Source organism: Phascolarctos cinereus, unplaced genomic scaffold (genome assembly GCF_003287225.1).
Source record: "Phascolarctos cinereus isolate Bilbo 61053 unplaced genomic scaffold, phaCin_HiC Scaffold_1;HRSCAF=81, whole genome shotgun sequence".
NCBI lineage: Eukaryota > Metazoa > Chordata > Mammalia > Diprotodontia > Phascolarctidae > Phascolarctos > Phascolarctos cinereus.
Window position 1 is genome coordinate 181523378 of NW_027555514.1, and position 27929 is coordinate 181551306.

General features: G+C 39.0%; 1 protein-coding gene across 3 annotated transcripts in view; it reads left to right on the forward strand.

The window, feature by feature from the left end:
* Positions 1-19481: 19481 nt before the first annotated feature.
* EPS8 (EGFR pathway substrate 8, signaling adaptor) overlaps positions 19482-27929 on the forward strand; it is a 250410-nt gene continuing 241962 nt past the window's right edge. For 2 of the 3 annotated variants that reach the window (XM_020994273.2, XM_078155347.1), the window contains exon 1: positions 19482-20110. The gene's annotated coding sequence lies outside the window, so the exon portion shown is untranslated. Of the gene's footprint in view, positions 20111-20953; positions 21079-27929 lie in introns of all 3 variants that reach the window. The other variant, XM_078155350.1, reaches the window with a different exon arrangement.

Consider the following 27929-nt stretch of genomic DNA (forward strand, 5'->3'; position numbering starts at 1 on the left):
AAATATTAAGATAAATGGCAATTGCCAGTGGGCATGTGGGAAGGGCCAGACATGGTTCTCTGCACTATTCATTGTTAATTGGTGGTTATGTGTACTGGCTGTTCTTTAGGAATAAATGAGGAAGGAGTTGTGCTCCTATATCTTCTCAAAGGGCTTTCCTGAGGCTAACCTATTGAACTATTGCACAGCCAGATTCACCTGACTCTTGGACAAGAACCATAAACAACTTTTTGCTCAAGCAGCAAGACAGTGTGAATCAATTGAGGTGACTTAAAGTATCACTCCCCTTTGATCTTTGAGACAAAAAAAAAGAAATCACTTTTCTTGATCTCACCCTTCTACAAACTGACTTTTGGTGCATCTGTTCCCATGATGAAAATAAGGGATGGGATGTAGAAGATGAGGTGAATGGAATTATAAATGCAACTCTATTGGGAGTGGTTGTGCTCAGTCAATTTTAAATTTACTGTTTCTTTTCACTATAGTAAGTGCATTGAGATCAATCAGTTACAAATTCACAGAACTTCTGAGTTGGAAGGCACCTGAGAAGCCATTTAGCCAAACTCATACCTAAAAACAGATCTTCACTCTACATATCTGACAAATGGTGATGCAACCTCCACTAGAGCACTTTCTGTGAGGGGGAAAAAAACTCTCTAAATCCTGAAGTAGCTCATTTCAATTTTAAACAGCTACATTCATTAGCATGTTTTCAATGTTATCAAGCCTAAATTTGACTATGTCAAATTTCCATTCACTACTTCTGGTTCTTCCCTCTGCAACCAAATGTTGGAAAGTTTTCATCACTCTTCCATAGGTCAGTCCTTCAAATATTTGAAGATAACTATCATGTCACCCTGGGTCTTGTCTTTTTTAGGATACACATCCCTAGTTATTTCAACTTATTCTCATACGACACTGTCCTCATTGCCTCCAAATAAACAGTGCCTATCTTAAACTATGGAACCCAGGATTAAATACAATACTCCTTTTCTCCCTTCACCCTCCCTCCCCCCAAAAAAACAGGGCCTCATTCTCTTCTTCTCATTTCATATCCCTCTAACATTAATCCCACCTATCTCCTCCTTCACTCAGGTTCTGATGAAGTGGCCTAAGTCATTGCCAAGGCCAACCCTGTACAAATACCATTGATTTCATCCCCTCTTGCATCCTCTAGCAAATTGCTCAGCTATCACCCCACTCTAATCTAAATCTATTCATATCTTCAGGTTCATTATCTGTTACCTACAAATATGCCCATGTCTCCCCCAACCTTAAGATAATTTCACTAGATTCTCCTATCCCTTCTAGCTTTGTGTCTCCTTCTGTTCTCATCCAAAATCTTTGAAAATCTCTCTACACTTAGTGCTTCCACTTCCTTCTCTCTCTTTATTCAAAACCCTTTGCAATTTGTTTTCTAATCTCATTCAACTGAAATTGCTCTTTATAAAGTTACCATTAATCTCTTAATTGCCAAATTTAATGACCTTTTTCCTCAATCCTCATTCTTCTTGAACTTTCTGCAACATCTGACACTGTTGACCACCTTCTTTCTGGGTGTTAATGACACTGCTTCCTCTTGGTTCTCCTCCCACCCATATGACTATTATCTTTTAGTCTCCCTTGCTGGATCTTTATCCATATCATACCCACTAATTGTGGGTATCCTCCAAGTCCTGTCCAGGTCCTTTTCTCTTTTCTCACTATACTTTTTAACTTTGTGATCTCCTCTACTCTCATAGGTACAAATATCATCCCTATGCAGATGACTTCCACATCTATATATCCATTTTCAGTCTCTCTCCAGAGCTCAAATTCCAAATCACCCACTGCCTGTGACATTTTGAAATGAATATTCCATAGCTATCTCAAACTCAATATGTCCAAAACAAAACTATCTTCCCCATCCCTAACCCTTTCATTTTTTTAGAACTTCCTTGTTCCTTTAGAGGGTACTACCATCCTGCCAGTCATCCAGGCTGGCAACTTTCCTCCTCATTTTCATTCATTTGATTTGTCCAATCAGTTGACAAATCTTGTCATTTCTGTCTCTACAACATCTCTCATTGCTTGCAAAGCCACCACCTTAGTTAAGACATTCTTAACATTTCACCTGGACAATTGTAATAGCCTCCTAATTCATCTTTCTGCCTGATCTCTCCACTCCAGTCTATTTTATACAATCCTGACAAAATATTTTTCCTAAAGCTTAGGTTTGACTAGGTTAACCCCAACACCCTCCCCACACACCACATGCACAAACATATTAAATTAGCAAATTCCAGTGGCTTCTTATTACCTCTAGGACCAAATATAAACTCCCTGTTTGGCCTTTAAACTTCTCTACCATCTCCTCTATTTCTATCTTTCCAGTCTCCTTTCACACGAATCCCCTCTATGTACTTTACAGTCCAGCCATGCTAACCGATCTACTGTTCCTCACACATAGCAATTTAGTTAAAAAGAGAAAAAGAAAAAAAGAAAAAAAGAAAAAAGAAAAAAGAAAAAAAAACAAACAAGGACTCATAACAAATAAGGTTAATCTTGTATTATGGGTTCTGGGGAATTTATGTTGACTTTTTGTAATTAACATTTCCTGTTCTAAATGTTCACTAACAATATTTTTTTAATGATCCATTCTACAATTTTGTCAGTGATCAAAGTCACTGGTTTCTAGCTAGCAAAGCATTCTCTTCTCTCTCTCTCTCTCTCTCTCTCTCTCTCTCTCTCTCTCTCTCTCTCTCTCTCTCTCTCTCTTTTAAAAAAATGGGAAGAACATTCCCTTTTCCCCAGTATTTTAGACTCCATGATCTTCCAGTTGTCACTGATAATGCTTCAGCAATCACACCCACCAACCAGTTCTTTCAGTACTTGATGACCTTGCAGTTTATCTCAGCCAGGTAACTTCAATTAACAAAAGCAGCTAAGTGCTCTATCATCTTTTCCACATATTTCTAAGATATTGACTTCCCCCCTTAGCCGTTTTTGTTCTGCCATTTTCAGGCTATAAGTCATTCATTCTTCATGGAAAAGAAAGCAGAAGTAAAATAATTAAATAGCATTGTTGCCTCTCTGGTGTTAGTTATCATAATCCCTTCCACTCCAAGCTATGTGGTCCTATTACTTTATTTATTTATTTTTAAATTATTATTATTATTATTATTATTATTATTATTATTATTATTTTTGGTGAGGACAATTGGGGTTAAATGACTTGCCCAGAGTCACACAGCTAGTGAATGTTATGCGTCTGAGGTTGGATTTGAACTCTGGTCCTCCTGAACCTAGGGCCAGTGTTCTATCCACTCTTTCACCTCGCTGCCCCTGGTCCTATTATTTTTTTAAAAAAAATCTTTTCCCTCATATAGAAAAAAAGAAAGAGAAAATGAAAGGAAAAAAGGAGAGGACAAAAAAGAAAGAAAAACAAAACCCCCCAAACCTTGATGTCCTTAGCTTTCTTCACTGACCTCAGTTCATTATGGCCTTTAGCATTCCTGACAATCAATCAAGAAGCATTTAGTTAAGTGTGAGGCAGTGAGGATACAAGACAAAAATGAGACTCCTTGCTATCAAGGAGTTTACACTGTTATTAGACAGAAACTTCAGGGCTATGGCTAAATAAATACAAACTACCTACAAAGTAAATCGAGGGATTTATATCCACAGTTGTGGATACAAAGAAATGCCTCAGATGAGAGATGGTTGATTGAAGTTTACTTTGAAGGGGAGGAGGAGGTGCATTCTAGGCATGGGGACAGCCTATGTCAAAGTAGTGGAATGTCATATGTGAGGAACGGCAAGTAGATTAATTTTGCAGAACTATAATGCACAATAAATGTGAAAAGGTGGGCTAAAGACAGATTATAGAGGCTTTAAATGCCAAACAGAGTGATATATGTATATTTCGTGAGTATCACATTGGCAGGTGAGTGAACATTGTTTTGGAGAGGAGAAAGGGTTAAGGAAAGGAGGCCAATTAGGAGGCTATTGTTGTTTGTCCTTCATTTTCGAAATTGATCAATGTCATCACTGAGTGACATCTTGATCATGACTTGCTCGTGAATTGGATTTAAGTAAGGCAGTTACACAGAGTCATCAGGCTCACTCTCTCTACCTGAGTTATCAAACTCCAGTGGCAGGAAAAAGTCAAGAAGACTGGTGATGACCTAGGATGCAGTGGATGATGTTGGCATCTTCGATGTCTGACCAAGCTCTAAGCTCCATAACACCTGCTTTAGCCACCTTCATGGCCATTGGAAACATTTGTTCTCATCTGCCTATTCTGCTAGAGGAAATCTTTAGATGATTGGGGCAGACATCCCCCTTACTCACTGAGGGGTCTGAGGCCTGTTGATTAGCCTCAGCCTGGTTTAGCCCATCTGCTGAGACAGTTTTATAGGGTGTGACCTCTACTCATGCTATAGCTTCTTGGAGCCACAGGTGAGATTTGGGTGAATCAGGTGGACACTAAATGATGAACAGCCCTGAAAGGTGCTTCACAAGCCCTCACACCAGAGGTGCTAGTCCTCTTCAACACCCCACATACTCCAGCAAAATGTTACTGCCTTGTTTTCCCTCCTATCCTCAACTCTGTTATCTAATGATGAAGCTGGGAGGTATTAAGTGGCCAGGCTGGAGACCATCAGTGTAGAGGCATAGAAAAAAACAGATTCAGAGTCAGAGGATCTGACTCCTCTGTCACAGCTTTGTACTTACTACCTATGTGATTTGGGAAAAAATCATTTAGCAGGAGGCTATAGCAATAGTCCAAGCAAGACAAGTCCAAATAGTGAGAATCTGAATCAGGGGGTGGCTGTGTGAATGGAGAAAAGAGATAAAATGTAAGAGATATAGAGATAGAAACACAAGATATGGCAACTGACTGGATAGGTCAGGTGATATAGAGTTGGATTCCAGGATAACTCAGGAGTTTCAGAAAAGGATAGTGGTGGCATCGATGATAATAGGGAAGTTCAGAAAAAGAGTTGGGATTTGGAGGAAATGACAATGAGTTCTATTTTGAATGCTGAATTTGAGATGGCTATGGGACATCCAGTTTAAAATATCATATAGGCAGTTGGTGGCTTGGAACTCAAGCTCAGGAGGGAAACTAGGACTGGATATGTAAATCTGGGAATCATCTGGATATACTGTACCCCTGGGAGCTGAGAAAAGAGAACAGGGCCCAGAACAAGGACTTGAGTTAATGGGCACATATGGATTTCATTTAAAATATTTGAGTTAATATTCATTAATGATATTGGTCTATAACTCTCTTACTTTAGTCAATAGGACAAGATTTATCTCATAAAAGGAATGTGATGGAGTGCTTGTTTTCACATTTAATGAATAGTTTTCTAGTACAGTTATTAATTGCCCTTTAAAAGATTAGAGGCAGTGTAGTACAGAAGAAATTGTGTTTGATTTAGAGTCTGAGGACTAGGGCTCAAATCAGAGCTCTGCCATTCTACCACTCAAATAACCTTTTGGTTAGTGTTTTTTAAAACCTTGCAAAATTTTGTCAATATTTGTCAATTCTTTATATGGTCTTTCTGGTTACAGTGTCCTTAGTTCTCATAGGAATCATCAGAATTAGGCAATGGTGACCTGTTCTGGTGGGCTTTAGGAGATTTTCTGGCCCATTTTAAATATACGTGCTGAAAAGAGAGCAGAATTCTCTTTTTCATCCAATTGACAAATAGCTACCTCTCTACCCTTAATAAGGAATCACCTACCATCTTATTTTATTCCTCTGATACTTAATGAATGACCTCCTACCTAACAGTACCTATGGATCTACACGATTCCTTGGGAAAAAGCAGCTGCTTCCTTCTCAAAGGATCCAGATCTCTTCTCTTTGGGAAGAGTCTCAAATTTGTTACTGAGCTCCAGGGTTCAGAAGTCCTAATTCAGTTCACATCCTTCTCCTATTTGTTCTCCTCAGATGATTCACTTTCTTTTGCTGTTCTTTCTCTCCTTTTATGCTAAATCCTCCTCATTTTTTAAATCTCTAGCCTTTCTCTTATTATAATATTTCAGCTCATTTTCTCTAGCTTCAACTTTTCCTTAAATTGCTCTGATTTCTATGTTTCAAATTCAATTTCTGTTCTTCTTTTGTGTAACCCCTGTCCCAAAACCCATTGGTATAATACTCTTTTCTTATTCATGGAGATGAATACCCTGTCCTGCATGAGGGTCAGGGCACAATAGGTGAGAGGGGAGATGAGTGCTCCTGGCTTCTAGCTTTCTGAGAGAAGATGAAAGAGGCCGACCCTACTTCAGATTGCTGAAGGAAAAGATTATGGGAGGACTTAAGAAGAATGCATAATCTCATTTATGTCCTTATTCCCAGCTTGCTACTTTAGAAATTTTGGGAAGTTTCCCCTTGGGTGAAGCTCAGCACCCTCTTTCTTGTTTGAGCTGAGTTACCTCACTCCTAATGGGAGACTTCTTTCACTCGGTATGATCTGGTATATATTTTCATACGTATACCTTCTCTGATGTCTGCTTTGCTATGATTTGGATAAATGGGCTTCTTTGCTATTATGGAACTGGTATTAGGTAGGAAAGGGGTCAAACCTTGGAGAGAGAACTTAGGGCTCTCCTTCCTCCCAGAAATGACAAAAGTGGTGGAACCCAATCATATCCCTTATGAACAGTATTCAAGGCAGCAAATAAATATACTTTTAGCCTGGAACCGTCTCTCCCTCTGAGGAGAGTAAGGTGGTGGCCTCTGATCCCAGCCTCCTGCTTCCTCTCCTTTCAGTTATAGAAGTCTCCCTTGGAAAAAGGTTGGGGGGAAAGATGCTAACAAGCCCTCTTCTGCCTTCCTTGAAGCCACACAACAACATAAACACAGATAGGCCTCCCTACACATGTGGAACTCATTCTTTTTCTTTTTTTAAAAATTTATTTATTTATTTTTAGTTTTCAACATTTACTTCCACAAGATTTTGAGTTCCAAATTTTCTCCCCATTTGTCCCTCCCCCCACCCCAAAATGGCATGTATACTGAATACCCCTAATCTGCCCTCCCTTCTATCTCTCCCCCACCTTCTTTTATCCCCTTCCCCTTCAATATTCCTGTAGGGCAGGATAGATTTCTATACCCCATTTCCTGTATATCTTATTTCCCAGTTGCATGTGAAAACAATTTTTTTTATCTTTCATTTTTAAAATTTTGGGTTCCAAATTTTCTCCCTTCCTCCCTCCCCACCCACCCTCATTGAGAAGGCAAGCAACTCAATATAGGTTATACATGCGTAGTCATGTAAAACACTTCCCTAGTAGTCAGGTTGTGAAAAACTAAATATATTTCCCTTCATCCTATTCCATCTCCCATTTATTCTATTCTCTCTTTTGACCCTGTCCCTCTCTAGAAGTGTTTGCTTCTGATTATCCCCTCCCCCAACCTGCCCTCCCCTCTATCATCCTCCTGCTCTCTTGTCCCCTTCCCCCCCTCAATTTTATGTAGGGTAAGATAGATTTCCATACCCAATTGAGTGTGTGTTATTCTTTCCTTCAGCCAAATCCGATGAAAATAAGATTCACTCTTTCCCTCTCACCTTGCCCCCATTTCCCCTCCACTGTAAAAGCCTTTTCTTGTCTGTTTTATGTGAGATAATTTACCCCATTCTACCTCTTCCTTTCTCTTTCTCCCAGTATAATCCTTTCACCCCTTAACTTTATTCTCCAGATATCACCCCTTCATCTTCAACTCACCCTGTTTATCTATCTATCTATCTATCTATCTATCTATCTATCTATCTATCTACAAACATATAATTTTCCCCCTCCAACTACACTAATACTGATAAAGGACTCATGAGTTACAAATATCATCTTTTCATGTAGAATGTAAATAGTTCAACTTTAATAAGTCTGTTATGATTTCTCTTTCCTGCTTACCTCGTCATGTTTTTCTTGAGTCTTGTATCTGAAAGTCAAATTTTCTGTTCAGCTCTGGTCTTTTCATCAAGAATGCTTGAAAGTCTTCTATTTCATTGAATCTCTATTTTTGCCTGAAGGATTACTCTCAGTTTTGCTGGGTAGGTGATTCTTGGTTGTAATCCTATCTCCTTTGCCCTCCAGAATATGATATTCCAAGCCCTCTGGTCCCTTAATGGGGAAGCTGCTAAATCTTGTGTTATCCTGATTGTGTTTCCACAATACTTGAATTGTTTCTTTCTGGCTGCTTGTAATATTTTCTCCTTGACCTGGGGACTCTGGAATTTGGCTACAATATTCCTAAGAGTTTTCCTTCGGGTATCTCCTTCAGGAGGTGATTGGTGAATTCTTTCGATTTCTATCTTGCCTTCTGGTTCTAAAATATCAGGGCAATTTTCCTTGATAATTTCTTGAAAGATGATGTCTAGGCTCTTTTTTTGATCATGGCTTTCAGATAGTCCAATAATTTTTAAATTCTCTCTCCTGGATCTTATGTCCAGGTCAGTTGTTTTTCCAATGAGATATTTCACACTGTTTTCTATTTTTTCATTCTTTTGAATTTGTTTTATAGTGTCTTGATTTCTCATAAAGTCACTATCTTCCAGTTGCTCTATTCTAATTTTTAAGGAAGTATTTTCTTCAGTAAGTTTTTTGACTTCCCTTTCCATTTGGCCAATTTTGCTTTTTAAAGAATTCTTCTCCCCTTTGGCTTTTTGGATCTCTTTTGCCATTTGAGTTAGGCTATTTTTTAAGGTGTTGTTTTCTTCAGTATTTTTTTGAGTCTCCTTTAGCAAGCTGTTGACTTGTTTTTCATGATATTCTTGCATCACTCACTCACAGTTTTTCCTCTACTTCTCTTACTTGCTTCTCAAAATCCTTTTTGAGCTCTTCCATGGCCTGGGACCAATTCATATTTTTCTTGGAGGCTTTGGATGTAGGAGGTTTGACTTGTTGTCTTCTTATGTTTTGCTCTTCTTTGTTACCAAAGAAAGATTCTATGATCTGATTCTTTTTGCACTGCTTGCTCATGATCCCAGCCAATTACTTGAGTTATAAACTCTTTGTTAAGGCAGGAGTCTGCTTACGATGTGGAGAATGTACTGTCCCAAGCTTCAGGGGTTTGTACACCTGTTTTCAGAGATACTTCTAGGGACCTGAAAATTTCCAGTTCTTCCAATGTGCTATGATCAAGGGCAAGGTGTTTACTCCTTTCCTGGCCTGTGCTCTGGTCTATAAGTGACCACGAGCACTCTTTTCTGTCTTGGAACTGTGAGGAGGATTCCTCCTCACTGCTACTACAAGCTTTACCATGCCAACACTCCTTCTTGCCCCAGGACCACCACCTAGAACCGTGACCCAGATCCAAGCACTGCAAAGAAGAGAATCCTGCACCAGCAGAGAGATCCCTGCAATCCCCCTCTAATCAGCCACTGGATTCCCTCTCAGTTTGTGGGCCGGAAGCTCTTCAGGCAGCCGCTGCCCCAGGGCCACACTTGGGGAATAGGGCTGGGACCCCACTCTTCTCTCTCACCGCAGACACAGACTTTTCCTACTGACCTTCTAATTTATCTTTAGCGTTCATGAGTTGAGAAATCTGGAAACCACCACAACTGCCCGTGATTCAGTCCTCTGAGGCCTGCTCCAGGTTTGCTGTGGCCTGCGCACCCATGCCAAACTGAGTTCCTCTCCCAGCCTGGCACAATATACCTTTCTGATCAACTATCCAGGTTGTCTTGGGCTGGAAATTTGTTTCACTCTGTATTTTTGTGGGTTCTGCTGCTTTAGAATTTGTTTAGAGCCATTTTATACAGGTATTTGGAGGGGTTTGAGGGAGAGCTCAAGCAAGTCACTGCTTTTACTCCTCCATCTTGGCTCTACCCCCCCACCCCATCCATTTTCAATCCTTGCATTTGGAGTTCTAAGGCTTCCAAATCACCTTCACAGTTACTTATGATATCAAGTCCTATCCTCCCACCCTTTCTCCCATGTAACCTTTGCCTTCAGAAGTTAGAAAAAGAATAATAAGTAATAATGTCAAGCAAATTTCATTGTCCTGTCGAACTAATATAGCAAGAATAACATTATTATCTAAATTACTTAACATGTTGCCAAAATTCATATTTCCAAAAGGATACTTTATGCAGATTGTCCCAAAAGTCTTAGTGCAGTTTTAAGCAAAGTTTAAAGCTGGTAAATCTTAAGACAGAATGATAAGTGAATGAATGAATGAGTTTGATATATTTTTAAAATTTTGAAATTGAACAATTAATAAATAAAATTGTATAATCATAACAATGGCACAGTGTAGTATGAAGTAGGCAGGCTGATAATTTACTCCCTATTCCCCCCACCCCACTCCCACTTTTTCAGGAAAAGGGAGAGGGTCCAAATCTTCACAAACTACCCCCCATTTCCTCCTAATGCACAGGCTTAGAGGTGAAACATTATCCTCTAATCCTTCTTCCATTCCCTTCTTCTTTCTTCCCCTGGGTCCAGGTATGTAGTAAATATTGTCCACAAGAGAATGGCATTCAGCAAAGTTGAATGCATATGTACACAGAAAAATATAACAAATGACATATAAAGTAATAGCATATCAACTAAACCAACCCAATCAATCAGCAAACATTTATTTGTGTGTGGAGGTGGGGTGGAGGGTGTCATATATCCTTTTGGCAGCCTGATGAAGCCAATGGATCTCTTCTTCAAATAATGTTTCTAAATCCATAAAATAAGATATATAGGATTATAAAGGAGACTAATTATATTGAAATAGTTATCAAACTGTTACAAAACAAGTTCACTGACCCCAGGTTAAGAAGGCTTGTATTAAGTGCTTACTATGTTCCAGGCTCTATGATAAGTGTTGGGTATACAAATGCCAAGTGAAAGAGTCCTTGACCTCTGTGAGCATATATTTTAATTGAGAGACATGTACCTATAGATATTGGGGACAGCTGAAGCCATGTGAGACATGCTGACATCAGGCTATTGTGAGAGTTGGAAAGAGGTGGAAGGAAGCCAATCATCTGAAGCCACTGAGGAAAGCAGTACTAGCAACAAGAATGTCAGTTCTGAGCTTTAGGAACTGGGCTGTGCATGTAAATCATTGGAATGGATACTGTGTCTTTGAAGACCCCCTTGATTACTGACTTGAGACAGTGATTTCTACCCCTTACTCCCTGTGTGGATTAAGCAACTCCTTCCTGGCACTCCCTCAGCCTCTCCTTTCTAGAATAGTGGTCTTCCCTTCAAACTGGGAAGTTAGAGACAATGGAAAAGAATGTGGTGAAGATTCCACCTTCAATGCCACTTAGTCAAAGACCAACTGTTTCTCTGCTCTAGGGAGCTGTAAATAATGAATCAGTAATTTTCTTTTCTTTAAGTCCCCTCCCCTGGCAAAATACCACGGTTGTAAATCTATTTCCCTCTTCCCTAGGGAGCTTCCTTATGGTTTCTCTTTGCTACATTTAAGCAGACACACATGTTAGCAATACAACAGTTAACCATGTTTATCATAACTATTGACTTTAAAAACAAAATAAAAATGGAAAGGCAATCAAAGTTTTTAACAAATAAAAGCTTCAGGAAATGGGCAGTGGGTGCTTGACTTGAAACAGATAAATGGTCTCTTGGGAGAGAGTGAGGGGTAGAAATCACTGTTTCAAGTCAGCAATCATAGGCACAGTATCCATTCCCATGATTTACATGCACAGCCCAGTTCTAAAGCCCAGCACTGACATTCTTGTTGCTAGTACTGCTTTCCTTTGTGGCTTCTGATGATGGGCTTCCTTCTACCTCTCTCCAACTCTTACAGTAGTCTGATGCCAGCACGTCTCACATGGCTTCAGCTGAGCCCAATATCTAAATATGAGAAGATTAGTTTTTCAGTCAGCATTTAATCTACCAGTCACAGGGTCAAGACAAACTCCCTGGGATGGAGGAGGAGGGTCACTGGAGTGTTCTGCTGAAGCATGAGGAATCTATCTCCAGCGTCCCAATAACCTTGGCAACAGTAAGATAATACAACATATACAAAATAAATACAAAGCGGTTTTGGGAGGCAGTGCATGAGCAACTCAAGTTGCCAGGAAAAGCTTCATGTAGAATGTGATGTTTGAGCTTCCGCTCAACGAACCTGGGGATTCCAAGTGATGGAGCGAATGTGGGAGTTCATTCCTGACGATAGGGCTCAGCCAATGCAAAGGCAAAGAGATGAGAGACAGAACAACAATTAGGTCAGTATGGCCACATTACTGTGTGGGTAGGGAGCTCGTATGTAAATAGATTGTAAAATCAGGAAAGGGCCAGGTTATGGAGAGATTTAAATACCACACAGAAGAGTTTATATTTGATCCTAGAGGTACTAGGGAACCACTAGAGTTTATTAAGTAGGTTGGTGACATAATTATATCTTTGTTTTAGGGAAATCACTTTGGTGGCTGTGTGCCAGATATATTAGAATGGGAAGTTGAGGTAAAGAGAGATCGGAGAGGTGGCAAATATATAACAAAATGGAAGAGACTTCTTATAACCCTGAACATTTATGTTCTAGCATTTTACAAAGAATAAAAGTCAAGCTTACTGGTCTATAGCTTACAGTTTCTTCTCTTTTTTATTTTATTTTATTTTTTGGCTGGGCAATGAGGTTAAGTGACTTGCCCAAGGTCACACAGCTAGTAAGTGTTAAGGGTCTGAGGCCATATTTGAACTCAGGTCCTCCTGACTCCAAGGCCAGTGCTCTATCCACTGCACCACCTAGCTGCCCCTCTTCTCTTTTTTTAAAAAAATAAAGTCACTACACATTTGTCCTCCTCTAATACTACTGCATGTCTCCTATTTTCCTATATGATCTTTCAAAAGCCATTGACAGTGGCTGATCATTCAATCAATCTTTCAGTACAATGAGAGGTAATTTTACTTTGACTGGAGACTATTATTATCAGATATTGGATATCTTAGAAATCATTCATCAACAAATATCAAAATGTGTCCATTACAGATCTCTTATAAGTATACTGCCCTTCCCATCTTAGTTTTTTTAAATATCATTTCTGCTTCCACCTAGAGAACATTGGGGATCATACTGTAATTCCACTATTGTCAATAAAGAAAAGAATTTATTATAGAGATATTGAAAGATCTTTTCCATTTTTTCTCTGTTTTTCTCCTTTTGGCTTTATTCATTCTTGGGATGGTTGGCTTAACTGTGCTTTATGTTGATATGAGTTAATGTCAACCTATATGAAGGACTCTAGTGTTGTATTTGAAGGTTTTATACTTCATCTTGTCCCATTCACCATTAATACCAGTGCATAGCAGCTTTTCTTAAACATAGGTATGTATTAAATATTTTTTGAATTAAAATCAATTGGATGAACACTTAGATATTGCCTTACCAAATATGTAAATAACCCAAAGCTATGAGAAATAGCTAATATGTTTGAAGGCAGAATAAAAAAAATTCAAAAAGTTGGAACAGTGTGCCAAAACAAGATAAATTTAATAAAAAATGTGTGTTTGTATATACATACATGCATACATATATACTGTATATACATAATTTTTCAGTTATAATTCATTCATTCATATATATATTGTATATATAAAGTTTTTCATTTAAGTCAAGAAAGTCAACTGCACAAATACAATATGGAGTATTTGTCACTTTATAATAGTTTATGTGAAAAAGACATGAGACAAATATGTGACATGGCTACAAGAAAAAAATAATTCATTCACAGACCTATATTATCTAGATATACCAGAGACGCAAAGTTATAGAGTGACATAATGGCTAGAGAGTCAGGCTCAAAGTATGGAAGATCCAGGTTTCAAGTCCTGTCTCTGACATATACTAGCTATGTGACCCTGGGCAAGTCACTTGACATCTCAGTGTCCTAGACAACTCTCTAAAACTCAAAACTGCAGAGTACATACTGATCTGCATTGATAAAGAGAATTTTCTGTACTAATGAAATCACAATTCCAGATTAAGGATTATAATTGTCCCATTCCACTCCATATAAGTCAAGACTACATCTAAACATTGGTGTTCTTAACCTGGGGTCTCTAAACATGTTTTTAAAAAATAGTTTGGTAACAATTCCAATATAATTGATTTCCTCTATAAACTATGTATTTTATTTTAGTATTTAAGATATTATTCTGAGAAGTCCATTAGTTCAACAGATATTCCTAAAAGGTATGTGAAATACCAAAAAGGTTTAGAACTCCTGTTCAAGAGTATGGTGATTAGCTCTATCATTACATTTTTTTTCTGCAAAGAATACCTTTATACTATAAAGCCATAGATTACTTTGTAGATTTTCTTATTAGCCACACATTAAAAAAAAAGATGCTGACAATTCGTGGGGGTATTTGAATCAAGGTTACACAAAGGTTGTATCATATATATGTATTTATTATATAATCATAATCATATATAATCACACACATATCTAGAGAAAGCATAGAATTGTAAATTTCACTTAAACTTTCATTTTTTTTCTCACAAAGATTGGGGCAGGTTATACCTTTGAACATTTACTCTCTTCCTACAAACAGTGTTTCTTGACAAAAGAGGTTAACAAATCCCACTGGCTCTGTAATTTCTATTGACTGGGTAGTGGGTCCTTTCTGTTCCTCATGACTCCTATGTTTGCATTTCAGGGTTTTTATTCTTTTGTTCTCTTCATTAAGAATGCTTGAAAATCCTCTATTCTATTAAGAGCACATTTTTTCCCTGTGGGATTATTCTTAGTTTTGCAGTTAGTTATTTTTTATTGTAAGCCTTTATCTTTTCCTTTTCACAATATTGTATTCCAGTATTTCCTCTTCTGCATTATGTTATCTTCCAAGTTTTGTATAATCATGACTTTGCTCCTTGAAATCTTTCTATTTGGCTATGTACAATATTTTCTTTGACCTGGAAACTCTGGATTTTGATGATGACAGTCCAGGGAGTTTTCATTTTGCAGTTTCTTTCAGGAAGTAAATATTTTTTTTTCTATTTTTGCTTTACTCTTACAGTATCCATAGATTTTTTTTTTATTTCAAGGAATCTGATGATTCCTAAATTATCTTTTTCTTGTTTTCCAGGTTAGTTATTTTTGAGAGTTGATAACTTACATTTTCTTCTATTTTTCAGTCTTCTGATTTTAAGCTAATATTTCTTATCTCATGGAGCGATTAATTTTTGTTTGGTCCACTTTAATTTTCAAGGGCTATCTTTCCTGGGTAAGGTTTTCCATTCTCTGTTCTAGGTCATTTACTCTCTTTCCAATTCTTTACTGCAGAGCTCTTTTTTCACTTTAATTTCACTATTAATATCTTGCTTCATTTCTTCAGCTACTCAAATAGTCATAGTCAAGCCACTACGTGTTTATATGTGTGATTCTCCTTATAGTTGTTGAGATACTCTCTGTAGCTTTTGGTGCCATCTCCTGTACACTCATAACTTCAGCCTCAATATCTGATTTGGGACTATATGCCAGGGCCAGTCCCTGTCCCTTCCTCCATTCTATTTGGACTCTATTTGGTTCTGAACTTCACATCCTGGATTTTTGTTGTTAATTTCTGCTTCCTCTGGTGTGCTTGTGCTCAGCGCTAGTAGGTTTCAGGTCTCCCCAGATCACTGGCTTCATAGTACTGTGGCCTTCAGGGTCCTCTGGAAGGGCTCAGGTCAGAATTCTGTGAAATTCTAGTGCCCCTGAGGCCTCCTGGTGCTACCAAGTTCACAAGTGGATTGGCCAGAGCACTTCAAACTTCCTTCCACCCTTGAGGTATTTCATTTGAGTGCTTTGGTTCTCTTGCCTTAGAATATGAGCAATGAGGATTACAAGTGCTTCTGGAGTGTCTTTGGTCCGCACTGACATGCCTCTGGATTGTTAACCTTCACTCAGGCTGGCTTTTCTCATACCCCCTTTCTAATCCCTACAGGTTTCTGGCTGTCTTTTTGTACAGATATGGGCTGGACAAAGGATAAAAATGCTATAGTTTCTCTTCAGATTTTTGGTCATTATTCAGTCTGGTGGTCTTTTTGGATTTTTACCATAGTACATGAGTGATTTTTTGGTTCCTCTGAGACCAGCCATCTTAAATCTCTAGCATCACATTTTAAGAGGGATTTTTAACAGACTGGAGTACATTCAGAAAAGCATGACTAGCATGGTAAATAAATGAAGCATCTATTAAGCTTTTACTGTGGGCAAAGTGATATGTGAAGTGCTGGGGATATAAATACAAAAGTAAGACAATCCCCACTCTCAAGGAGTTAACATTATAATAAGGGAAGGCATGGCAAATGAAAGATTTCAGCTGCAAATCAGAATGAAGGGTCTCATGGAGCTTAGGGTGAAGTGGCAAAATGGATGGTAATACTTCTTTTTTAATGTCATTTCCACTGATAAAATCATGTCATTTATTGATTTAAAACCATTTGATAGTGCCAAGGATTTTGGTGGTAAAAACATTCTTTTCTGAGTCTTCAGTAGCTATGCCTGGAGCACCTGCAGGAGCAGTTGCCAGGTTTCATCTCCACAGGAACTGTTTCCTAGGATGATGGCTATGGACACTGTGCTCTTCTCAAGGCCCTTGGTTCGGGGTCCTGAGCTGATTTCCTCAGAGTCTGAGGGGAGATGGTGCTCAAGGTGGTGATGGTTCTGCTTGCCTAAAAAGTGATATTTCCTGTCTTTCCCTCAGAAATGCCTTGCTACTTCATCTAGGCTGGTGTTCCTGTCCTTTGTGTGTGGTTGTTGATTGGCGTTGGTGGTGATGACTAACCCTTTCTACACAGGAGTTGCTTCCCTGGAAGATGGTTTTCAGGGCTGGAGTAGAAACAGGACTGCTGGTCTAGGGATTGGTGCCATTCCCAGTGGAACAGCTGAAGGAAATAGGGATGTTTAGGATAGAGAAGACTTAGGGACATGAAAGTTAGCTTCAAATATATGAAGGCCAGTCTTGTAGTGGAGGGGTCAGATTTAATGTGTGTACTTTCATAAGGCAGAACTTGAATCAATAGGTGCAAGTTATAAGAAGATCAATTTTAAATCAGGAGGGCAATTATAAAAGTAAAAAAAAACCTGAATATGCTACTTCACAAAGCAGGGGTGAGGTGGGGAGTACTGTGGAGTGTTTAAGCAGGTCCTTGGATGACCATCTGGTAGGTATGTATTTGGAAAGATTCCTGCATAGATTGGAAGGCTGGATTCGATTAGTTCCAAGGTCTCTTCCTGACTCTATAAATTCTTTCTTCCCCTGACTCTCACTCATCCTAATTCCAAATGTCTTATTTTTTTTCCTGTGGATTTCCAGGACACACCTGCCCTAAACTAACAATTTTCAAGCACAATCACTCCCTGCCAGTGCTTATCATAGTGACTGGCACGTAGTAGGCACTTAATGAATAATTAGTGAATTGACTTCCAAAAACTCAAGAAACTGGGGCTTTCCTTCTTGCCTCTGTTTTCACTCTCATCTTTCTCAACTTCTCAAGCAGAATCAAACAAATAAATAATTAGCAAATTTTCTATAGGAAGCTTGTCTTCATTGTTCTGGCCTTCTATTGATTTTCAACAGGTTATAAATAGATCTAGACAAAAATCCAATATGGACAGACACATAAGTACTAGGGTATTGGCTTAGAAAAGAGAAAATAAAATGTGTATGAGACAATGAAAATACCTTTTAATGACTTCTTGATGGAAGCAGCGGTGGTGGTGGTGTACTGGCCACTGGAATAAAAAGTTTATGAAAAGTAGTAATGGAAAAATCACAGTTTCAGAACTGCAAATTTTTTTTGGAGTTGGAAAGGACTTTTTTTGTCATCTAGTTAGTCAATAAGCATTTATGCAACACTTACTGTTGTGTCAAGCACTGTGCTAAGTCCTAGGGATGCAAAGAAAGGCAAAAGACATTTCCTGCTCTGGAGGTTCTCAGTCTCATGGGCAAGACAACATGAAAACTAGGTCAAAGCAAACCATGTATGGGACAATCTGGAGATAATCAACAAAAAGGAAGACATTAAAATTAAGAGGAATCAGGAAAGACTTCTTGTAGAAGGTGGGATTTTACTTAGGACTTGAAGGGAACCAGTGAATCGAGGAGGCTTATATGATGAGACAGAGCATCCCAGGAATGGGGGACGTTAAGTGAAAATGTCCAGTACTGGGGGATGGAGTGTCTGGTTTGAGGAATAACAAGGAAGCCAGTGTCATCACGGGTATTAGAAGAATGGAAAGGTAAGGAGAGAGGAGGTTCAAAGTCAAAGAAGGACTCAACACCCAAAAGAGAAATTTTTATTTGATCCTGGAGGTGATAGGGACCCATTGGAGTTTATTGAGTGTGGGGAGTAGATAAGGTCAGACTTGTACTGCAGGAAGATCATATTGGTGTGTGAGTGGAGAATAGCCTACAGTGGGGAGTGACACATGGCAAAGAGATGAGACAGCAGTCTATTTCGATAGTCCAAGTATGAGGTGATGAGGGCTTGCAGTAGGGTGGTGGCAGGGTCACAAGATGGAAGATGGCTTATAGAACAGATGTTTTTAAAAAGGGTAAAACTGATAATCTATCCATGCTGAGGATTCATTTCCTTCTTCTAAATAGAACAGGCTCCAGTCAAGGTCTGTCTGTTTTGGTTTGCTAATTTGAGCTAAAGTTTCCACTTCAGGGCACCTGACTGTTTAGGGACATTGTGAATAGAATTTATTTTCAGGGAATCTCATGCTGAGGGGATCATAAATTCATAGGATCATAGATCTAGAGGTGATCTAGTCCCATCCTCTCATATTACAAATGAGAAAACCAAGGTCCAGGGATACTTAGTGATTTGCCTAAGGTCACATAGATAAATAATCATCAGAGGTGGCCTTTGAACCCAGATCCTCGGACTCCAGGGCTAGCTAGCCATTGAACCTTGTTACCTCAGTCCCTCCCTCATTCAATTAGTTTTTCCGACCACCCTTTGTAGCTTTCACAGGTGTAGAGCTAAGAGGGATCTTAGAAGCCATCTCTTCCAACTCCATCATGTACAGATGAGGAAACTGAGGACCCCAAAGGGTTAGTGATTTGCTCAAAGTCATGCAATAAGCGTCAGAGGTTGGATTTGAATCCAGGTTCTCCCACTCAACTCCAAATCCAGGGCTTTTTAGCGAGTGTCCTCAGCAGAAATAACCCAGGGAAGTAGAAACACACCGGGAAGAAATAAAACAGGAGAGGAGGAGAGAAAAGGAAAGGGGAAAGAAGAAAAGATAAAGGGAAAAAAAGAAAGGAGAACCAAGGAGATGGAAAAGCATGCAATCTATCAATTACCTTTCACTGGCCTCGTCAATGCCAGAGAATGAGTATTCCTGTATGAAAGATTTTCCCCCCAAACAGTTGTAAGGTTTACGGGGCGCACGTCACTATTTCCTCCTCCTCCCCTCCTCTCTGGGATGTATTTGTTTCCCCAACAGAGCTTTGTCACGGGCGTCCGGGGTTGGACCCCTTCCTCCCAACCCAAGCCCTGCCAATATTTGCCCTTTTGGCATTTCTGCGTTATCTGCCTAGCAGCACTAATGATCTCGAAAAGGGACATGGATCCGTTAGGAAGCAGTGGTTTCAAACTCCGATCAATACCATGATAACTTTCGCGTTCCTCCCCTTTTTCTCCCCAGCCTTTTTTCACGTTCAATGCTGGTGTCAGCCAGATGGTTCACCATTACCCAAGCTCGAGCCGCCTTCTTCTCTGAGCTGCAGGCAAAACCCGGACAAGTGGAATATGAAGCTTGCTGCAAGCCCTTAGGGTGGCGTTCGCGGCCGAACTGGGCATGCTCAGCACGAAGGGCTAGTCTAAGTAGCGAGTAAGAAGCTTTGGGATTACTCTGGCAGCGGAGAGAGCGCGCAGCGGGTCTGGCTGGGGAGAGTTAGGCTCGCTGGGAAGGTCCTTTTCTCGTCCCGCCTCTCTCAAGCATCGGTGCGGGAGGCAGCTGGCTTTCCCGGCCGGGGACACTCGGGAGGCGCTGCCTCGGGTCGGGGAGTGGCGGGGCTTCTGCTAGTTCACCTCAAACCCAAGTCCATTTCTTCGGTCCTTGACCAAGGAGGAGAGCTTGCTGAGCTCCAAGAAAAGCTTTTGTGCACCGCTCGCTGCTGGCTCTGAGCAAGGAAAAAACAGCCTACCAAGGTAAGAGAGCCACTTGACCAAAACATTTCCAACAAAGGGGTCATGTAGGTTTCCCAAATGCTTGACTATTTAACTCTTTCTCTTGATTAAAAAAAAATCTCTTTGGCTTTTTCTGTTGTTTAACTGGACTGAAGGCAGTAATCGGCTTTTCACTTTTGCGTCTTTCAACTGGTGTTTGGAGTAAGGTGCAGGCAGCCAACTCCTGCCCTCTGGGTATATTTAAGGTTGGTTTGTGTCTTCTACCTTCAGGGGCTTGGATTTATTCTGCTTTCTGACGTTCGTATCTGCAAACAGAGCACTGCCAGCTTTATAGCTACAATTTTGCGAGAATTTCACCTTTTTTTTTTCGCCCTGGGAAGATGGGGAGAGAGAAACACAAAATGTCCATATAGTGTTTCCTTGTAACTTGAGCTTTTAGCTACTACACCGGGTCTTATCTTGTCAGCTGGGCTTTCATAGACCTAGTATTCGTCTCACATCTTACGGTCGTAGACTTCAGGTTTTCATAGCCTTCCTCTTTACCTCCCCCCCCAAAAAAAAGTATGGTTGGTGCTAACGATTCCTTTGAAAGTGTCTTTTTTTGGGGGGGGAAGAGAGGGATAAGATGCCATTTATAGTTCTCTCTCCAAATTAAAGCAGAACTCTGTTGAATTAAAAAAAATCCCCCGAGTTATTATGGTTTTCTTTTCTTACGTTGTGTTACTACCTTTTATTGATTTTTTTTTTTTGCAAATGATTCGTTACTTTGGAGAAGACTGCCTTTCTTTCTCGCAATGTTCACTACATTTGGGTTTGATGTATTTCATATTCCCCTAAGCTTTCTCTTTTCCTTTTGTTCTATAGCCTCCCAGTACCGTTTACACTTGTATTCTTAATGCTTTTGCAATTTTTTGAAATCTTTGGGTTTGGAGTCCAAGAGCCTTGATTCAAAATCCCAGCTCTGCTACTAACTACCTGTATCACCTTGGGTAAGTCACTTCATCTCTCTAAGCCTCAAATTTAGGAGATACCCTTTCCGGCTCTAAATCTACAACCCTAATGCTTCTGCCTTTAGAACCATTGTAATTGATGCAAGTTGATTGAACTAGTCTCTTTTTGCCCTAAAACCGGAGTGACATGCAATGACTAATGAAAATCAGTGAATGCAACCCCTGACTCCAAAAAATTTCTGCCAGCCACTGTGCTTAGCCCAAACTACTACTTACCATAAGATTGGGGCATTTATAAAAGGACCTGATTCTTCCCCAGTATAAGAACCGTAGAGGTCCTGATATTAAGCCATACAGAACCAGTTGGCGGTCTGGACTGAGCTGTTTACCTACCTAGGCATATGACTGCTTTCCTGAACCAAACCAAAACAGGGGCTTGTAGGGTTGGCAGTGAGGTGGAGAACATACGTGTCATTCATTTTGCTTGTATTTGTATTCTCAGTGCCTGGCACATAGTAAGAGCTTAATATATGCTTGCTGGCCAACTGACTTATGGATCTTTTTTATGTGAGTGTTATATTGGTAGTATGTGTTATCCAATAAACCTTGCATTGAACTTAAGGTGACTATGGTTGTGTCTCTGTTACTTGAATTTTGAAACATTAACTAATGTACACAAGAATGGTAATGATAGCAGGTGTTTATTTGTGGCTTTAACGTTTGTACAACATTTTACAAATGTAAACTCTTTTGAGATTCACAGTAATCTTGTGAGGTAGGTAGTAGAGTTATTATCTCCATAATACAGATGAGGGAAATGAGGCTCAGAGACTTGAGATATCAAGGTGGATAGAGTTCTGGGTCTAGAGGCAGGAAGAGTTCATATTTAGCTGCAGACATTAGCTGTGTGACCCTGGACAAGTCACTATTTGCCTCAGTTTCCTTAACTGTAAAATAAGGACACCACCTCCCAGGATTGTTGTTAGGATCAAATGAGATATTTTTAAAGCATTAACACAGTGCCTAGTTCTATGCTAGTAAGTGCTATTTAAATGTTCCCTATTGTTTTTGGTGTGTTGCGGTGAGTTTAAAACCTTCTCTTCTTAACTTGAATTCCAGCACTCCATGTACCGTGACATTATTTCATAGAGGCAGAGGATGCTCACCTCATAAGTACTATTAAGGATATGTGTTCTAAATTGTTGTCTCAAACAAAAGCTAGGTAAAATTAACTACTGTTAACTATGGAAATAAAAATCTTAGAGAAGTTGAGCATTTGGAGTTGTATATGGAAATTCTATTTTTACCAATCATTTAAATGAGTGTATTGTTGGCTTTCTGGGCAAAGTTAAATGCTTGCACTAAAGTATCATCAGTTAAAAATGTGAAATAGCTAATGTCTTGGTCATATAGTTTTTGAAACCTAGATTCAGACGTGCTTTAATGTTTGAGATATCATTTGATTTTAGTTTTGTTGCAACTTGGAGATAGGAGATTTAGGATTTGGGGAAGACTTCTTTGAAATGAAATCACAGGGATTATACTTATTCTGCTGTTAACTTAGTTTTTCTGTTGGAAAAACACAATCCTTCTATACCTTCCTGGCTTGTGGAAGTAGTATATGCCAGTTATTCAGATTTAGTGATATCTATCTGAGATTACTTGAGGTTAGATTTTGTTATGTATTGCATTGCTCTGGACAGTTAGCTACAGATTTTGGAAACTTATAGGCTGCACTGACATGTTTGTCTCTTTTGCATGATAGTTTTAAAGTTTTCTTTTTTTTTTTTAAGAAGTTAGAATCGAAAGTGTGGGATCTTTGTCAAGTTGTTAAATAATTAGACAATGGATTTGCTGGAAGATCATGCTCTTTTAAAATCATTTATTTGTAGCAAACAATACTTTAAAACAAAATGAGATGCAGAAGTTGGTGTGTGTGTTGGCTGGTCCCCTTTTCTTCTGGCCAGGAGACAGTCCTATCCTAGTTTGTTAATTACATTTCATGACTCTTTTGGGTTTTCTATCTAAGTGTCTCCTCTTGATTTTGTTCATTGTTTATTTTGATGACCTTTAGGTCTTTGCTCTTTTCCTCTCTAAACTCTAACTTCATTTTCCTCTTTCTCCGTATTTTCCACTTGTGAATTATTAAACCTTAAAAAAAGAACAGGATAAATGCTAGAGGAAAGTGGTAGCCAAAGTGTCAAGTTAACCTGTTTCATGACAAGTTTAATGCAAAGTTAGCATTTTATCATTTATTCAAATGGTGTAAATTTTAGGTTAATTTAATTAATTAGGTTAGTTTAATTAGGTTAATCAACATACACTATGAAACTTGTTAATATCTATAGTGATGTATAAGAAAAAAAGTTTTTTATATTGCTTTTAGAAGGTGGTTAATGCAGGAAACTATTTGTAGTTGGTGATGGTTATTAATTCTTCCTTATGAGAAGTTCCGTAATAACATAGCTGAAACACTTGTTTTTTTTTTCAAGTTGAAAGGACAAAATAGCAACTTCAGGTTTTTGATTTCAATTCACTAGGTGATTATCTCAGTCTTTTCAAGACATCTGTAATTGTGACTTTAGGTTAGATTAGCATTTCAAAATAGCATTCAAGCACAGTTTATTCATTTGTGATGTATTTTGCAAAAATCACTAGCAAGCCATTTGTCTGGAGAGGTTTGTTGACTAAGGTGTCATGTCTGCCTTCTATCAAGAATTTGGTTCCTAGAGATTAGGTGAGACGTTAATGGTTCCCTTCCACATCTGTAAATGTCAACAAAGATATTTTCAGCTGGACAGTGTTAATAATTCTATTTTTCACAAAGAAAATCTGAGATATGGGAAGGTGGTGGTGAACCTCAAATGGCATATATGCCCATTATCTAAGAGTCAGAGTCCTGATAAATGGCTGTAAAACAGGCATAGCCACTCTACCTATCAACCAAACCTGCTCTTATAAAGTGTCTATTTTTTGAAACTATTTTAACATTTCTTGGTAGGTGTTTTGTATTAATGTTATTGATATTAGTTGATAATGTCTTCATTGTTGCATAGGTAGCTAGGTGGCGCAACAGATGATGTTAGGCTTGTAGTTAAGAAGACTTGAATTCACCTCAGACACTAAATAGCTGTGTGTCCTTGGACAAACCATTCCACATCTATAAAATGGGCTAATAATAGCACCTATCTCACAAGGCTATGGGAGATCAAATGAGATAACATATAAAGTACTTTTCAGAGTTTGAAGTTTCATATACATGCTTGCTAGTATTATTCATAGCTTATGAAAACAGCTAATAATATAATACTTTAAGGTTTGCAAAAAGTTTTACAAATATCCTTTTATCCTCACAGCATCTGTGGTAGATACTATTGTTATCTCTAGTTTACAGATGAAGAAACTGAGGCATGCAGCAGTTAAGTGATGACCAGGCTCATATAGCTAGTCTTCCTGACTCCAGGTCCCACTGTTTATCCACTGTACCACCCAGTTGCCAATAACATAGCAGTTAAAAGTTACAAAATGTACATTTTTACATATGCTATTTCCTACCAAGAACCCTATAAAGGAGGTAGTACAAATATTATTGTCCTGTAAGGAGATAGTACGGATATTATTACCCCCATTTTACATATATGAAAATCAAGGGCCAGAAAGGTAATGTGATGGTGGGCTGAAGTGTTCAAAACTGTAAAAATGAAAAGAAAATAGATATACAGCTAGCTTTGAAGTCAGGAATACCTGAGTTTAAAATCCTATCTTTGATACAAAATTGCGACATAACCTTGACTAAAGTATCTCTTAATGACTCAGGCATCTCTCTAAAACTGAGCCACAAGAAAGTTGTGCTCCTGTATTGATGTGGAGAGTTTCCACACAGAAAGTTTCCTGCATTTCTAAAGTGACAGACCAGACTCCCCCTCAAACAAACAAACGTAGCAAACAAATTGTTTTGAGTTATACTTGATTGTTTGGTCTCGTAGACACTTTGAAGCAAGTTGCATTGTGCTCTTTGCTGGTCATAGCACATGTGGAGTATTGTGTTGAGTTCTGGTCAATACATTTTAGGAAAAGACATAAACAAATTGGAGTGTGTTTAGAGGAAGATGACCAACGTAGGAAGAGGACTGTTCCAAAATATCATTGGAAGGAATGAGGATGTTTAACTGGGAGAAGAGATGATTTGGAGATGAAACTGTGAAAGATAGCCACATGGAAGAAATTAGTCTTATTATGGTAGAAGCAGTGGGTGGTAGCTGTAGAAAGGCAGATTTAAGCTCCATGTCAGGATAACTTGCATTACGTTTAGAGCTGTCCAAAAGTGAATTGGACTGCCTCCCAGGGTTTTGGGTTACCTCCACTGAAGTGGAGGCTGTAATGACCACCCTTTAGGGATGTAGCAGAAGAGATTCCATTTCAGGTACCAGTTGGAGTAGATGGCCTCTTGAGAGCCTGTGATTGTGTGACTAGGTGACCGCCAAAGTCCATTTCAACTCTACAGTTCTATGACATTTTGCCTTGACTAAGGTCATTGAGTTGGTAAGTGGTCAAATCAGGATTTGAATCCATGTTTTCTTAGGTGAGTTCTTTGTATTACCAAGTCACCTCTCAAAGTGATTGGGTAATATAGTTTAAGTGCATAGGTGGGTAAAATGATCAGCTGAAAATAGCTGTGTCCCAATGAATGAAGCAGTCAAGAGTGTCAGGATGGCAGTCTGTTCTTTTTTTGTAACCTCATATTCATACCAATTAAATGGCAACCTGGCTAAATGACCATGGCTCAAAAGAACTAAAATTAACTAAAGTACAGCTGTTTTCTTGCATGCTGGGATATAATGTCTTACTTTTACTTTTTTTTTACCTCTCTAGTCATTAGGGGGTATACTCATAAAGAGGGAGGTTTTTTCAAAGAAGAAGAGACCAGAATAGGATGGAACAAATAACAACAACCACCACAAGTATTACTACATGTCAGACACTGTGTGAGGTGCTTTACAATTCTTATGTCATTTAATCTTCACAACAACTCTGGGAGGTAGGTGCTACTATTACCCCATTTTACGGATGAGGAAACTGAAGCAAACTGGGGTTAAGTGACTTGTCTGGAGTCATACACGGCAATATTGTAACATGTTATTCTATTGAGCCCCGAGAGAAGCAAGGAGTTTTCTTACAGGGTAAATAAAGGTCATCTACCTTTTCACTTACTTTAAAGCTAGAATTCCATAAATGGAATATAATATTCCATGCTCAGTATAATTTCTGTACATTTTCTCCTTTTCTTGTCTACTTTTTCCTCTTCCTCCTCCCCCTCCTCTTCCCTTTCCCCTTCTTCCTCCTTTCTCACCTTTCTTTTCCTCCCCAAATCTTAATTTACATGTTGAATGATTGGCTGAGCATCTTGGACATTTTGAAACTTACTTAAAGAAAGGTGAAAGGGGGGCAGCTAGGTGCTGCAGTGGATAGAGCACTGGCCCTGAAGTCAGGAGGACCTGAGTTCAAATCGGGCCTCAGACCAAACACCTGACACTTACTAGCTGTGTGATCCTGGGCAAGTCACTTAACCCCAATTGCCTAAAAATAAAAATATTTAAAAAAAGAAAGGTGAAAGAATAAAGATGGGAAATAAGAAAAAGAAACCAGGATTCATACTCCTTATCTCCTAAGGAGTTATTATACTGCCTATAGCCTTTGACATTCCTTTCACATTGTAAGCATAATTGGCATCCCTTAGTGTGAAAAATAGTACATGTTAAGGTAATTAAAAGGAATTGGCCCATTATTTTTCATCTTCACAAAAGGAGCACAAGGGGAAATTTAAATTAGTGCTTAGGAAGAAGTACTTATTTAGAAGTAGCAAGTACTAGACTATGTAAATCATTAAAACTCGAGGTTGTAGAATGTGCTAGGACTAGTACTGTTGGTCCCTACCTTATTGGGAGTGGTTCTTTAAGTAGTCCTGTATGGAATTACAATATTTTGTTGTTTGTTGTTGTTCAGTCGTTTCAATTACGTCGACTCTTCATGACTCCATTTGGAATTTTCTTGGCAAAGATATTGGAGTGGTTTGCCATTTCTTTCTCCATCTCATTTTATAGTTGGGGAAACTGAGGCAAACAGGGTCATGTGACTTGCTCAGGGTCACACAGCTAGAATGCCTCAGGCCCAATCCTCTAATAGCTGGGGCAGCTGGGTGGCATAGTGGATACAGTGCCAGGCCTGGATTCAGGAAGACTCATTTTCCTGAGTTTAAATCTGGCCTCAGATGTGTCCTAGCTGTATGACCTTGGACAAGTCACTTAACCCTGTTTGTCTCAGTTTCCCCATCTGTAAAATGAACTAGAGAAGGCCATGGCAAACCACTTTAGTATCTTTGCCAAGAAAACCCCAAATGGAGTCATGAAGAACCCGACAGGACTGAACAACAACAAAGATATTTGTAGTAGCTTAACCTGTTGAACCTAACTTTTTCTAGCCCATTGATTCTCAAGAAGTGTGGGGGAGGGAAGAAGAGAAGAGGAAAGAGTTGTATGTTTCATTTGGGTGAAGTGGGCAGTTCGTTCTCATTTTGCTCAAAGCAATTTTGTATTTAGTTGCGTGGCAACATAAATATCCCATAGGAAGCTATGTTTAATCCTGCTCTTGCTTTTGCAGATATTATGCTTTCAATTTTAGGGTAAAGAAAAAATACATGAAGGACTTCAGAGATGGCTCTTAATGGAAGAAATATAAGTATATAGACAGGGCCCACACTGTTCCAAATTGGTCTATTACTGGAGGCAGCATGACATAGTGGACAGAGAGTTGGTTTCGCAGTCTGAAAGATTTGGATTCAAGTCCTGTCTCTGACACAACCTTTGTGACCAAGTCACTTAATCTCTCAGTGC